General features: G+C 39.8%; 1 protein-coding gene across 6 annotated transcripts in view; it reads left to right on the top strand.

Moving 5' to 3' along the window:
* TSPAN9 (tetraspanin 9) overlaps positions 1 to 12113 on the top strand; it is a 169969-nt gene that overhangs the window by 59537 nt on the left and 98319 nt on the right. The window contains exon 1 of one of the 6 annotated variants that reach the window (XM_038135084.1): positions 6846 to 6892. The exons of the other annotated variants lie outside the window; for them this stretch is intronic. The gene's annotated coding sequence lies outside the window, so the exon portion shown is untranslated. Of the gene's footprint in view, positions 1 to 6845; positions 6893 to 12113 lie in introns of those variants that run through there. 6 annotated transcript variants of the gene reach the window in all.

The raw sequence follows: 12113 nt of genomic DNA, 5'->3' as shown, positions 1-12113 counted from the left end.
TGGTCAAATGTCTTCCCCTCCATGTGTTACCCACTTTTTCAAGCTGCTTTTCACCCTGCTCACTTGTTGCTTGGTTGATGGTAGAAAACTGGTTAAAAGCATACACAGGCTTGTAGAGATCAAGTGCAAATTCTGTAATTTGGTTTATTAAAGACCAGCCTCACTGAATGCATCGATTCAAAGGTTGGATTTTCGGTGCGATTAGAAATCCTCTGCATAGAGTGCAAGGACAGTCAATATTAGAAGTTGATACCATGAGAAAACCTGGAAAACTGAGATTGAGAAAATGCAGTCAGATGCCTTACAATATCAGTGGGGAAGAGATCTCTGTTTCCTGATGCTCAGTGCTCATGAGGCTACAGCAGGCAGTACCCAGGGCTGGTCTTCCCAGTACCAGGTTGGTGCTGAGAAGCAATTGCAGTGAAGGGCCAACAAGGAGATTCTGAAGGGTTTGGAGCACATATTGTTGAGAAAGTGTAGGTAGCTGGATTGATTTATCTGGAAGAACAGGCTGATTTTCATAACCTTACTTTACTTAGGTAGTGTGGTAGAGAAGACAGTCAGGTTCTTCTCAGAAATCCTCAGGAAGGACAAGAGCCAGTGGTCACGATTGGTGCTTCTGTAAGTCCCTAATGGAGGTGAGGAAAAAAAGTTTTTCCTGGGGGTGCTGCTGTGGGAAGAGGTTGCTCTAGGAAGCTGTGGAATCACCAACCTTGGAAGTTCTCCAAATTCTGCTGGACAAGGTCTTAAGTAATATGCTTTGAAGCTTGCTCTGCTTTGACCATGGGGTTGGACTAGGTAATCTCGAGCGGTCCCTTTTACCCTGCATCATTCTGCAAGTCCACACAGTATCCCTGAATGTTTTACTGCAGCAAAAGGCTGACTGTTAAAATTTCATTTAATGTTAAAGAGTGACAGAGGGAGTATGTGGAAAAAAAAGGTTTTCCCTCTTTCTTCCCCCTCAGTTTAAATAGTTTGTGTTTGGTGAGCTTTCTTGCTGTGCCACTATTGTGTGATTACTGTTTTTGTGAGATGGTAGCTAAAATGAAATGTCAGTATGAGTGAGGACTGGAAACTATAATGTTGACCTTCAAAAGAAAGCCAAGGTTTTTCTTAGCAATTACTGTCCTGAAAGTATAACCACTGGTAAAATAATGGGCCTGATATTAAAAGAGGATGCAAACTCAGAGTCTGCAGGGTGACAGAATTGTAAGCAATAACAACATGAGTTCATAAAGAATAAATCTTGCCAGACAATGTAATTGCTTTTTTTGATAGAATTGCAAAATTAATGATTTTAGGGAATCAAGAGGGAAGTAGGTATATGTTTACTTTCTAACATGAAGATTAATTGAAATTCGCTTGGGTAGGAAGAAAAAAGTTGGGTGAAATATAAACAGGAGCTGATTATCAGCAGTAGTGCAATGGCTATGTAGGTTGGGAGTTAGACTGGAGTTTTGTAACATTTCTGTTAATGATATGACAGAGGGAGAGAGAAAATTCTCTTAATGAGCTTTGAAAACAAACTGGGAATTGTGAGCCTCAGAGCAGAAAAGAAGGGGGCAATGGGTTTAGACACATAAAGAGAAAATAGAATGAGATTAAACTTGGAGAACTGTTAAATCAGGAGAATACGTGCTATCTGGAGCATATATCCTAAACCAAAGTGGGGAGAGAAGTATTGAAAAGAGAGGCCAGTCTGTGGCGCTGAAAATGGCAGCTGTGGTCCTGCAACCCCTTCCGAGCAGCGCACTCAGCCTTGCTCCTGCCTCTGTGCGGGGCCACTTTAAAGCCCTTGCCCAGGTCGTGGGGCTTGGAGGGCAGAGTACACTGAGCAGAAATTCACTTTCTGCTGCTTTTGTGATGTATGCTTGAGGCTACTCCACACACTGTTAAGAGCTGAAGGTGTGACTGCCCAGCTCCAGTTCTGTCTGTTACTGTTTAAAATTCTGCCAAGAGCAGAATGAATGAGTTCTGATTTTCTTTTGGATGGTTGAGCTCATTACAGACCTCTCCCTTCTTCCCCTTGTGCCCGGCCCAGACTGCAGGATCTCCCCTGTGCCCCTGTGACAGGGCTGTGCAGAGTGTGAACCCTGCAGTGTGTGTGCCCATCCTTCATGCGAGCTCCAGGTCAGCCTCGCACTCTGCTCTGCCTTGCTGCTATTGATACTCCAAACACATGCTGCTGAGTGTTGGCTTGGGTTTCCAGGGCTTGTACAGCACCCTGCCTTCTCCCTTCCCTCAAGTTTCACTGAAGACAGTCTGGAGACATAAATTTTACTTCCTTAGAAATACAGAGTGATAATAAGTTACATGATTTGGGGCAGGAAGAGTTGCCAGGATCTGTTACTGTTGCCATGTTGCAACTTCATTTATAGCTAAGAGGGATTTTTTTTTTTTTTTTAAAGTGTGGAGACAGAGGCTGCCAGGATAAACTAAAATTGACCACTAAATGACTTAAGTTTATCAGTGTCCCTATTTCTTTTGGAGCTTAAAAAGAAAAATAATCTAATTTTCTGTATGTTCATCGCCTTTAACTCTTGTAGCAGCCTTAAGTGTCTACTTAACTGTACCAACACACTGAAATAACACTTCTAAAAATCTCAAAGACATCTGATCCTGTTAGGAGCAGTAGAATTGCTTATTACTTTTATAATCCATAGGAATGATACCCTGGGTATTTCAGATGTAGCAAGTTTTTTTCCTTGGAGTTACAGCAGACAATGCTACTTTAACATAGAATATGGTCACTTGCTATGGGAGGAAATCCTGTTGACAACCTGCATGGCTACCCAGATGAGCCTCAAAAAGATAAAATATTTGAGGGTATAAAAATCCTTTAGATTCTGTAAGAATGAAAGGAATGTACAACACTTTGGAAGTATGTGCCTAGGATTCTCTAACTTCATCATCAAAATTAATTGTGTTTTATAGTTACATGAGTTCTGGAAGTAGGGAAGTTAAAAATATTTTAGCACTTTCAGCAGTTCCATCAAAATAGCTCTTTAGCATTATTAGTACCCAAGGATCAAAACCATATTTGTTTGCCTTCTTCGTGTATTATGCTCCTTGTGATATAGAACAGCAAAGGAAGCAAAACACTGTGAGGAAATGTTTTCATACACTAATGTTTGCCCTTAGAACAGTTCATTTCAAAAAGGTTAGAGACAATATGACTAATAATCCTTCAAAATCCTGAGGAAAATAATGCACCATATATGTCTGATGCAGAATGAAATATCTAGCGGGGGTCAGCTCCATGGCAAGACTGTGCATAACTGTTAAAAGCTCCAACAATAAAGCAGTTATTGGGGTATATGACCAGATGTAGCACCATTTTGCCTTTTTTTTTTTTTTTATGGTTTAAATGGATGCATCTAAAACTGTACCAGCTTGTCAGGTCAGCGTCTTTAAATAGCTTTCCACTGTCATGACATAGTGGCAACACCAAAAGAAATGCCACCATCTCTGTCCTCAAGGATCAAGCTTTCTTCTCCCATGTAAATAGTTTAATTTGGGATCTTACAGAAATTTACTCTTGAAGAGATTAAACCAGCCCTTCATCTGTGTGGCCAGTACATCTCTAGGGGCAGATGGATTGCCTTTAAATAATTACTAATCCCTGCTTTTTGCAAATGAATTACATTCCTTTCCTTGGGGAAGGGCCTTCATTCTGACAAATGCACTCTTGTATGGAATTCACACTCCAGTAGGAAAAAAAAACCAAACAACAGGGCATGGTGATGGGAAAGATTGGAATTTGTTGTGTCGTTTCTTCTGCTAAAGAAACTTCTGCTATTAAGAGAAGACAGTCGTTAACAGATTTGAAGAGATAACTACTAAATTAAGTCACACAGATCAGACAGGCTTTATGATCTGTAGATACTCAATTGATAGGATGTTCCTAATTTGTCAAATCTAGCTACTGAGAAGAAGCATCTCTTTTTTCCCCTCCTCACCAGTGGGATTGCAATTTCAATTTGCCAGTTTTTCACTGCGTGCAACTGTAGTTCAAGTCCCTGCTACTCCAAGAAGTTCAGTGTCAGTCTTTCACTGACACTTTCAGTGTCAGTCAGTCTGAGTTTTGGATCTTAGAACAAAATGTTAGAATCTCAGCAAAGTCTAGGATGAAAGGAGATGCTGGAGAGCATGTGGTGCAAACTTCGGTTGAAAGCAGGGCCTCAGTTCAGGTTATGGAGGCCCCTGTCAAGCTGAGTCTTGAATATTTCTGGTAAGGGAGATTCTAACATCTCTCTAAGCAGTATGTTCCAGTGTTTAATTGCTCTCCCACTGAAGTTTTTTTCCACTTATATCCAGGTCAACTTCTCTCCTGAGCAACCTCTTTCTATTGTTTGACTTGCCAACAAGCATACTTGTGAACAAAGTATCACCACCTTCTGTAACTGCTTTTTAGTTACTGAAAGGCATTTATTTGCCTTCTGGAAAGTGAGAGTGTTGTAAATGTTAGGCAGCACATCTGTCCTGACCTTAATGTCTGCCTAAATCCCTAATATTAACATTTTATGAGGTGGAAGTTTTATTTCAAAACAGCATATAGCACCTCTTGAGGGTATCTTATTTGGAATTCTGTCCCTAAGAACGTACCTTATCTCTTCTATAATAGAAGTCAGTGCTTTGAGTTTTTACAGTATTGAGAGATGTGTGTCAAAAATGTGTATCTGTTTTTTCGTTTTGAAGGTTCCCTGGTTCCTTTAAAAGTGTAGTTTACAGATTATGCATAAGAACTACTGGTGACCAGCCTGTGAAATCTGAGAGGGAATCTGGTTGATAGAACTTTGTAGCAGTCTACCATGTCAGGCCTTCAGTAGTCTGAGGGTATTCTTTTCAGTGTTTGAGAGAAAATCTGTAGAAATCTCTTTCCAATTATTTGGCTTCTGAGCATTTATTCTTCATATTAAAATAAAAATAACTGGATCCTTAATATGAAAGATGCTTAAAATGCATGAAGATAGTTCTGTGATAGACATTTTGAAGGCTCTGGTGCCTGGGAACAATTTGTTAGGGAACAATTTTCGGGGACGAATTCATTATTCCCCACTCCCTGCTTCCTGCCTACAGCTTGGTATTGATGTAGTCTTTCAGACTCAGATATCATTGATATTTGATAGAGACAAACACAGCAGATGGAGTAGGTAGGGACAAAAGTGAGATACCTGTATAAATGGGGCTAAAAGCACTGCAGAACAGCTAAAGGCACTCTTTGGGAGGCACTGAACTTTGAAATGATCAAGACACTTTCTTAGTCTTTTTTTTTTCTTTCAGCTTAATATATATGCCTGGCATCTAACTACAGGACAGGTGCAAAGCATCATTCTGCTTGGAAAAAGACTACCTGTAAAGAGAAACTGCACCTTGCAACTAATCAGCTCTGTTCCCTTTGTATGTTCAGAGATCCATAAGTCTTAATTCTGTTGATTAAGGTTTTGTTGCTTTTTGTTTCCTTTCAACCTTGTTTCCAGTGGTGCACCTCTTAGGGAGTGAGAAGAAATTTTTTCTTCTCTTTTTTTAAACTTACTGTATTATAGTATTATTAAAGTTTCCAAAACTTTGTTTTCAGTGTATGAGGCAGAAAGCATTCAAGTTGATTCAAAAGAAGAAAACACAGGGAACTGAGATGACTAAATTTAGCAATTCTTGGAATACTGGAAACATGGGATTTCAGAGTGCAGTTCATGCAGTCAGGTTTGGTTGGAATCTGCTGTATTTCAAGTACTGTGTTTCTTCTGGAAGTGACAAACCTACAGAATCTTGTCATGATTGTATCTACCAAATTACTTTGCTTCAGCTTGTAGAAGGGAGGACCCCATTACTGATAAACGTTTAATATATCAGCTTCCGTGCTGTTGGAATAGAAACACGAAGTATTATACACAACAGGCCTGTAATAAAACCATTGGTACAGAAGTGGGGGAGTAGAGGAGTGACCTATTCTCAATTTAGAAAAGCTGTGTTTCAGGTATGGGATGAGATGATGAGTTCATAAAACTCTTCTGAAAAGTGTCTGGGTGGCTTGAGAGAATTTCTGTTACTTCTGGGCAAATGTTTGGCTGTAAAGGGACAAGTGCCACATAAGAAATGAGTATATGAGAAAAATGACACAGGAGGAGAACCCATCAGCTGGATAAAATCCTGGGAATTTTTCATTTTGGGGGCATTGATGTCCACATCTGCATGTATCTGTTTTATAGACATGGTGATTGTAGAGTTAAAACAACAACAAAAGCAAACAAAACATTACCAATGGATTATATTATTGCAGATTTACTATTAGCTTGCTCTCCTAAAGGGAAGAAATCTGGAAAGCCTTTTCAGTAAATTGGTTTAGATTTAAAATTACTCCAGACTTGGACATTTAGGAGAGAAGAGAGAAAGTTCATACACATATTCCTGTTATGGGCATCAAATTTGACTCCTGCAAGGCATATTTGGACCCAAACTATCACTGTCTAGCCTAACATGATACTGCATTTTGCAAGCCTTTAGTTTCATTCATGTTGTTTAAAACCCCATCTGGATGCACACTATTTGCTAAGTGTTTATGACCATGTATTTTTGATAGATTCCCCTGAACCAGGCTGCAAAGCAGAGCATGAAACATCATGTTGGTTGCTTCTGAAATAAAATGCCAGCATTCCAATTAATTTGTAATGGAAAATATCTGCCTGTGATGAACTTATGACACGCAGCTTCCAAAGGCCAATTGATATTTCATACAATAGCTACTGCATACTTGTGACACACCTAAGTAGATCAGAGCAGACTGAATGACACAAATAGTTTTCCCTTACAAAAGATGCCTTTTTTTTTTTCCTTTCAGATGCCTGTATGAGGAATATTTGGAACATTCTTAGTTTCTGACTGCTGATCAAGGGTATCTATCTTGGTTTTCCCATCTCTGAGAGACACTGATGGTACAATTAAACTTTTTCAAAATGAAGTGAATGTGGGCTTGGCTTTTGGGAAAGAGTCAAACATGCTTGCATCCATTCTTTACACCCCATATTAGGCTCTGAATGCCTGGTATTGCAGCTAGCACACAGCATTCTCTCCAAGTGTAAATGAGTCCTCCATAATGCAGATAAGGTCATAAAAATTATGTTTTCCCATTATATGTCTGCCTTTACAAAAGCTTGTTAATGAAGATACTGTAAAAAGTTAAGTAGCTCCTAATGTAAGTCAGGGAATTGAACTGCTGGATAGCTTTTCATGACTTGACAGGCAGGGTCATGTCAAACTGTTTTTCCCCCCCCTTTTCTTTCTTTTCCTCCTTTGTCATTTTAAGTCTCTCACACCCTTATAAGAAGAGCTGACACTGATCACAAAGCTCGTGAACAGCAGCAGCGTTACATAAACCTGCGGGATTATACTAAGAGGGTTACCTTGTTTTCATTTTTACACCCTTTCTGGTGTCTCATGCAGAATAGATGAGAACCATTTAGCCTCGTTCTTGTGAGATGAGTAGGGTGGTTAAAATATCTGCCTCCTCTTGGGGTTTAAATCTGACTCTGTTGTTGGCAAAGCAAAAAGCATTAATTGCATGACTGCTACGTTACAGGCACATCCTATTTTAAATGTTGAAGTTGACCACATCCTACAGTGTTGCCATACAACATGCTAGAAACTTTATTGTGAAGATAAATAAGCTTTACTGCAAGGGCAGATGCAGATGGTCAAATGTGACTATTTTTATAAATTTAAAGAGCTTCAAGACAGGAAGGAGTCTGTGAGCTTTGCTCAGATTAGGTGTTATAGAAGTTTGTTGAAAGCCATAGCAATGAACCCAGCTCAAATCAGCAGGATGGAATGTGGCTGTTCAACAGTGCTTTGATCAGAACTTGAGAAGTGCTGTTAATGGCAGTGAAGGTATGATCCAGTTACCTTGAATTGCTCAAAATCTGTTTCTTACAAATTCAGAAACATCTGCCTTCAAAGAAAAAGGAGCTGTGTGACAGGAATTTCTTAGGCTGTGTAGCTTGGTGTCACAGTTGATAGACTGTGGTCAGGGAGGGCCAGGAGCAGACTGATGACTGAATGGCTTTAGAGACTAGACCCCACCCTTGTTTCCAGACATTTCTGCCCAGAGTCACACTGGCGGCCCAGCAGAGGGGAACCTGCTACTGTGACATGAAGTTGTCCCTCTCCGATGCCAGCTTCATCTGTGAGGCCACCGGGGGAGGAACTTAATTCATTTGGTGGTGTGACTCCTCTCTGAATGCTGTCCTTCTTTGACCTGAAGTGGGACTTGGAGTTAGTTTTTGCTTAGAACTACTGCTGGAAGACAGCCTTTTGATAGCTCACAGACATGTGAGGTGATGATGCTGCTGCAGTAAGGCATTCAGTCTGCCATTTCCAGTGAGTCTGAGGTTGGAGGCTGGGGCTGGTGATGAGTAGCTGCCCATTGAAGACATCTGGGTCTCTGCCAGCCCTGACACAGTGGTTTTAAATGTCCCCATTCATGGAATGACACCTGTTTGTGTTTAAGTGCCAAAAAATGAATATTTTAGCAATGAAGGAATTCATTCAATTGTGAAAGGAATGTGCTTAGAAATGTTCCTTCATGGCATAACTGAGCAGGTTTCAGAGATGTGTGCTGCATTTGAAAAAGGAATGCTTACATCATTCTCTTGGTTCTTTCTTCACATGGAGCCATTTGTATGAGGGTTTTTTCAATTTGTTGGTTTTTAAGTTTAATAGTTCTGCTAATACATAGACACCAGCTGTCACTTAATTCAAAACAGCAGACTGCTAGTGAAAGATAGCCTCTTTGGAACAGATGTTAGAGAAAATCCACCTGATTTTGTTCAAGAGACTTGTACATGTTGGATGCAGTTAGAAGAGTTATTGTATTAATGAAATCCTCCTGCACCATCCAAGATGAAGAAGGGATATCATCTCTCATGATAGGCAAAACCCTATCTAGCTAGCTTTCTTTAATCTGTAGTCAATATAGGATATGTAAAAACCTAAACTGTCATTTAAAGTGGGAGTGGAAAAGAAGCACTCAGATCATGTACTTTACCTCTGCAAAAAATAAGTGTTGAATAAGAAGAATCCTTCTCAGTTCCTCGCCCCTGCTTTCTTTTTTTGGTCTTTAATTTTTAAAGCATGGTTTTGGAGATCTGTTTTGTGATGTTTCCTCACACAATAGTGTTGGGGATGTGGTGCTGCTGCCTTCCTGCCTCTGACTGGCGGCTTTCTGGGCCCTCGATCTTATTTTCTCTGTATGCAAAGTAAAAAACATTTCCCTGCATGCACCTTTTTTTTTTTTTTTTAAATGTGTGTACTGGATTAAGACAGCAGTTTGTACCACACATTAATGGATGGCCAAGGGTTGATTTGGATTATGTCAGCATCTTTACAAGGAGTCCCTCTCTTGAGGATGGTCTTCCAGGTGACTTTACAAGGAATCAGTATTAGACTCATGTCACTGTAGTGAGAAAACTCCCTTTCTTCCTACAGGTAAGATACAAATTTAAACTACAAGGGTTTTCCTGTTAAGCTCTGAAAAGTTCGACATTTTCAGAGCCAAATTTTGAATCTGAAATAGAAAAGCAGAATGGGGATGATGAAATAAATGCCTATTGAACCTGAGTAACTTTACTTTCATAAAGATAAGGTGTTGATAGAAACAGAGTTGATTAAATTTATTTTGAATCTGAACATTGACTCTTGTCCTTTAAAAAGGAGATCTTTTCATCAGCAGATTGGGAAAGATTATGGTAGAAACATAGCTCAATTGGAAAGAAGCCCTAAGATGGTTGACTGAAATTATTAGGGAGTCAGAGAATTTCCAATAACATGACATGCTGAAAAGTGCTTAGTTTAATGAAGGACAATAACATAGGATGTAATAGAGGATTACAAACTAATGAATTATGGGATGAGGATGAATATCCAGACAGAGGATAGAACTGGAAAGCTTAATTATGATAGTGAATAAGAGGAAGATGCTGGGTTTTTTTAACATGATGCATATCTGTGGAACTCGCTGCCCTAAAATATTGAGGTTAAGTTCTCGGCAGAATTAAGGATTAACTGTTGATGGAGATGAAAAAATGTATTCATTGTTATGGAAGATGAGATAAACACCCTGTAATTAAAAGGGATACAGATTCTTAAGCTAAAAGTCATAAACAGACTGTTCTAAAGCATCTGTTAAGGTCTGCTGCCTGGTAGGATAGGCCTATCTGCTTGGCCACATGCTGTTCTTTTTGCCCTCATATTTCCTATTTTCTATTTTCTCTCACCTGCTAGAGGGAGAATTGGTAAGGTAGTTTTGGGACTTCAGGAAAACCCCCCCTTTTTTTTTTTTTTTTTTTTTTTTTTTTTTTTCCCCCAGAGCCAGCTCATAGTGTCTGTTTTTCTGTTTGGAGATTCGACTGTGATATGGGTTGACCTGCTGTACATATGTACACTGCCAAGCCCAAGGAGATTCTGATTTCCAGGATTCTTAGAAACAAACAGTAAATAGACTCCCTGGATTTTAGTTCTTAAAGGTGAAACTAACAATGGTGAATTGTATTCTAACATAATATTTACAGTGCGTCTTTCAGATCTAACATATTTCATTATGTTTGTGAAGTGAAAACCAAAGCCCAAAAGATCCCTGTATATATTGCAAATATTTTGATTTAAAAGCTTAAATGTTGGTAGCAGGATTTCCTTTTTCTCTTCTGTTTTTCTGTCGCTTTGGAAACTGAGGCATTCTTTTTGCTTAATCTGAGAGCCCCTGAGGGACAACTGGGACAACACACTGAAGGTGTGACATAATCAAAATTTCTTAGCTTTTGGACCTCATATTGCCTTTTAATCTGCATGCCCCACATCTCCTGTGCATTAGCATATCACCTCATCATCTGTAATTGACCACAGTGGGTTAAGGTTCCTGACATGATTTACAGCTAATTCCTCTATACAATTTGGAGACAGAATCTCATTCTGTCCCTGGTGTGAAATCCTGAATGAGAAGTCTCAGCCACATGCACATTATTACCAGTAAATGAATTTTAGTGGAAATCCCAGGGACCAAATGACACCAAATGTTGCGCACAGTGGAAAGTCTTACAACAGGATCTTGTTTTCTTGTTCATCCAGTCAGTGAGGACCCAATATTAGAAGGATAAACTTGTCTCACTGAGATATATTAATATAAACTAGTAAGTATTAATTTAGGCCATTCAAAGAGATTTTACCTTTTTTTACTTCTTTACCCTGGGGAGGCAAGGAGTGTTACTCATCAGAGGCAACCACGAGCTGCTGTGCTCTTGTTTTTGTCATAGAAACAGATTAATTCATTTTCTTTCCAGTAACAATAACAAGAAGTATAATTTCTCTTGGTGAATTCAGGACTAATGGAGGTGGGTGTTGGATTGAGGTGCCTAGACACTCTAGTCCTATATTTATAAGAAAAGATTCTTTACCCACAGACCTCAAACTCAGTGCATCCTCAGGGGTGCTCCTTCACACAGTTCCTGCATCCTGGAGTGCTGTCTCTCTCCTGTCTCTCTGCAAGGCGTCCTTTTTCTTCAGCCATGCCAGTGCTAGGTGGAGTCCCCAAACATAGAGTTCAGCCTCTGAAAATCCATCTGAACATCCTGATTTTCCTTCCACCTTATGCTGTATGCATATCTACCTATCCCAGATCCTTTTACCTGGCCTCTGGAGGTGGTTTTCTTCTGCAGGAGGAATTGAGGATCAGGTGATGCCTTTTGGATGCTTTCGGTTGTGCTAGAAGGTGAAGAGAGAAGGGCATGAGGTTGTTGCCTCTCATGAAACATTGGGGTTGTTTACTGGTCAGGTCACAGGCACCAGCTGTGAGTAAGCCTGTTTCTTAATGAATCCAATCTCTCCCTCCATCAGCTGTCTGTCCACTAAGTACCAAAGGAAATGGTGGTTTTCTGACCATAAGGAAATGGCTGCTCCTCATGCTAGTAGGGAAACTGTGTGTTCCACTCTTCTCTGAACACTTGGTAGTGATTCCTTTTTAGCATTTGTATCAAACAAGCTGTTAATTTAGGCTCTAAATAATGTGTGAAGCTGTGATCAGTAACTGGAGACTCCAAAGCAGAAGTTACAGTAGTTCTGTCTGTTTC

The sequence above is a fragment of the Motacilla alba genome, chromosome 1 (assembly GCF_015832195.1).
Source record: "Motacilla alba alba isolate MOTALB_02 chromosome 1, Motacilla_alba_V1.0_pri, whole genome shotgun sequence".
In the NCBI taxonomy this organism is placed as follows: domain Eukaryota; kingdom Metazoa; phylum Chordata; class Aves; order Passeriformes; family Motacillidae; genus Motacilla; species Motacilla alba.
This window is presented reverse-complemented; position numbering and strand designations above follow the sequence as displayed.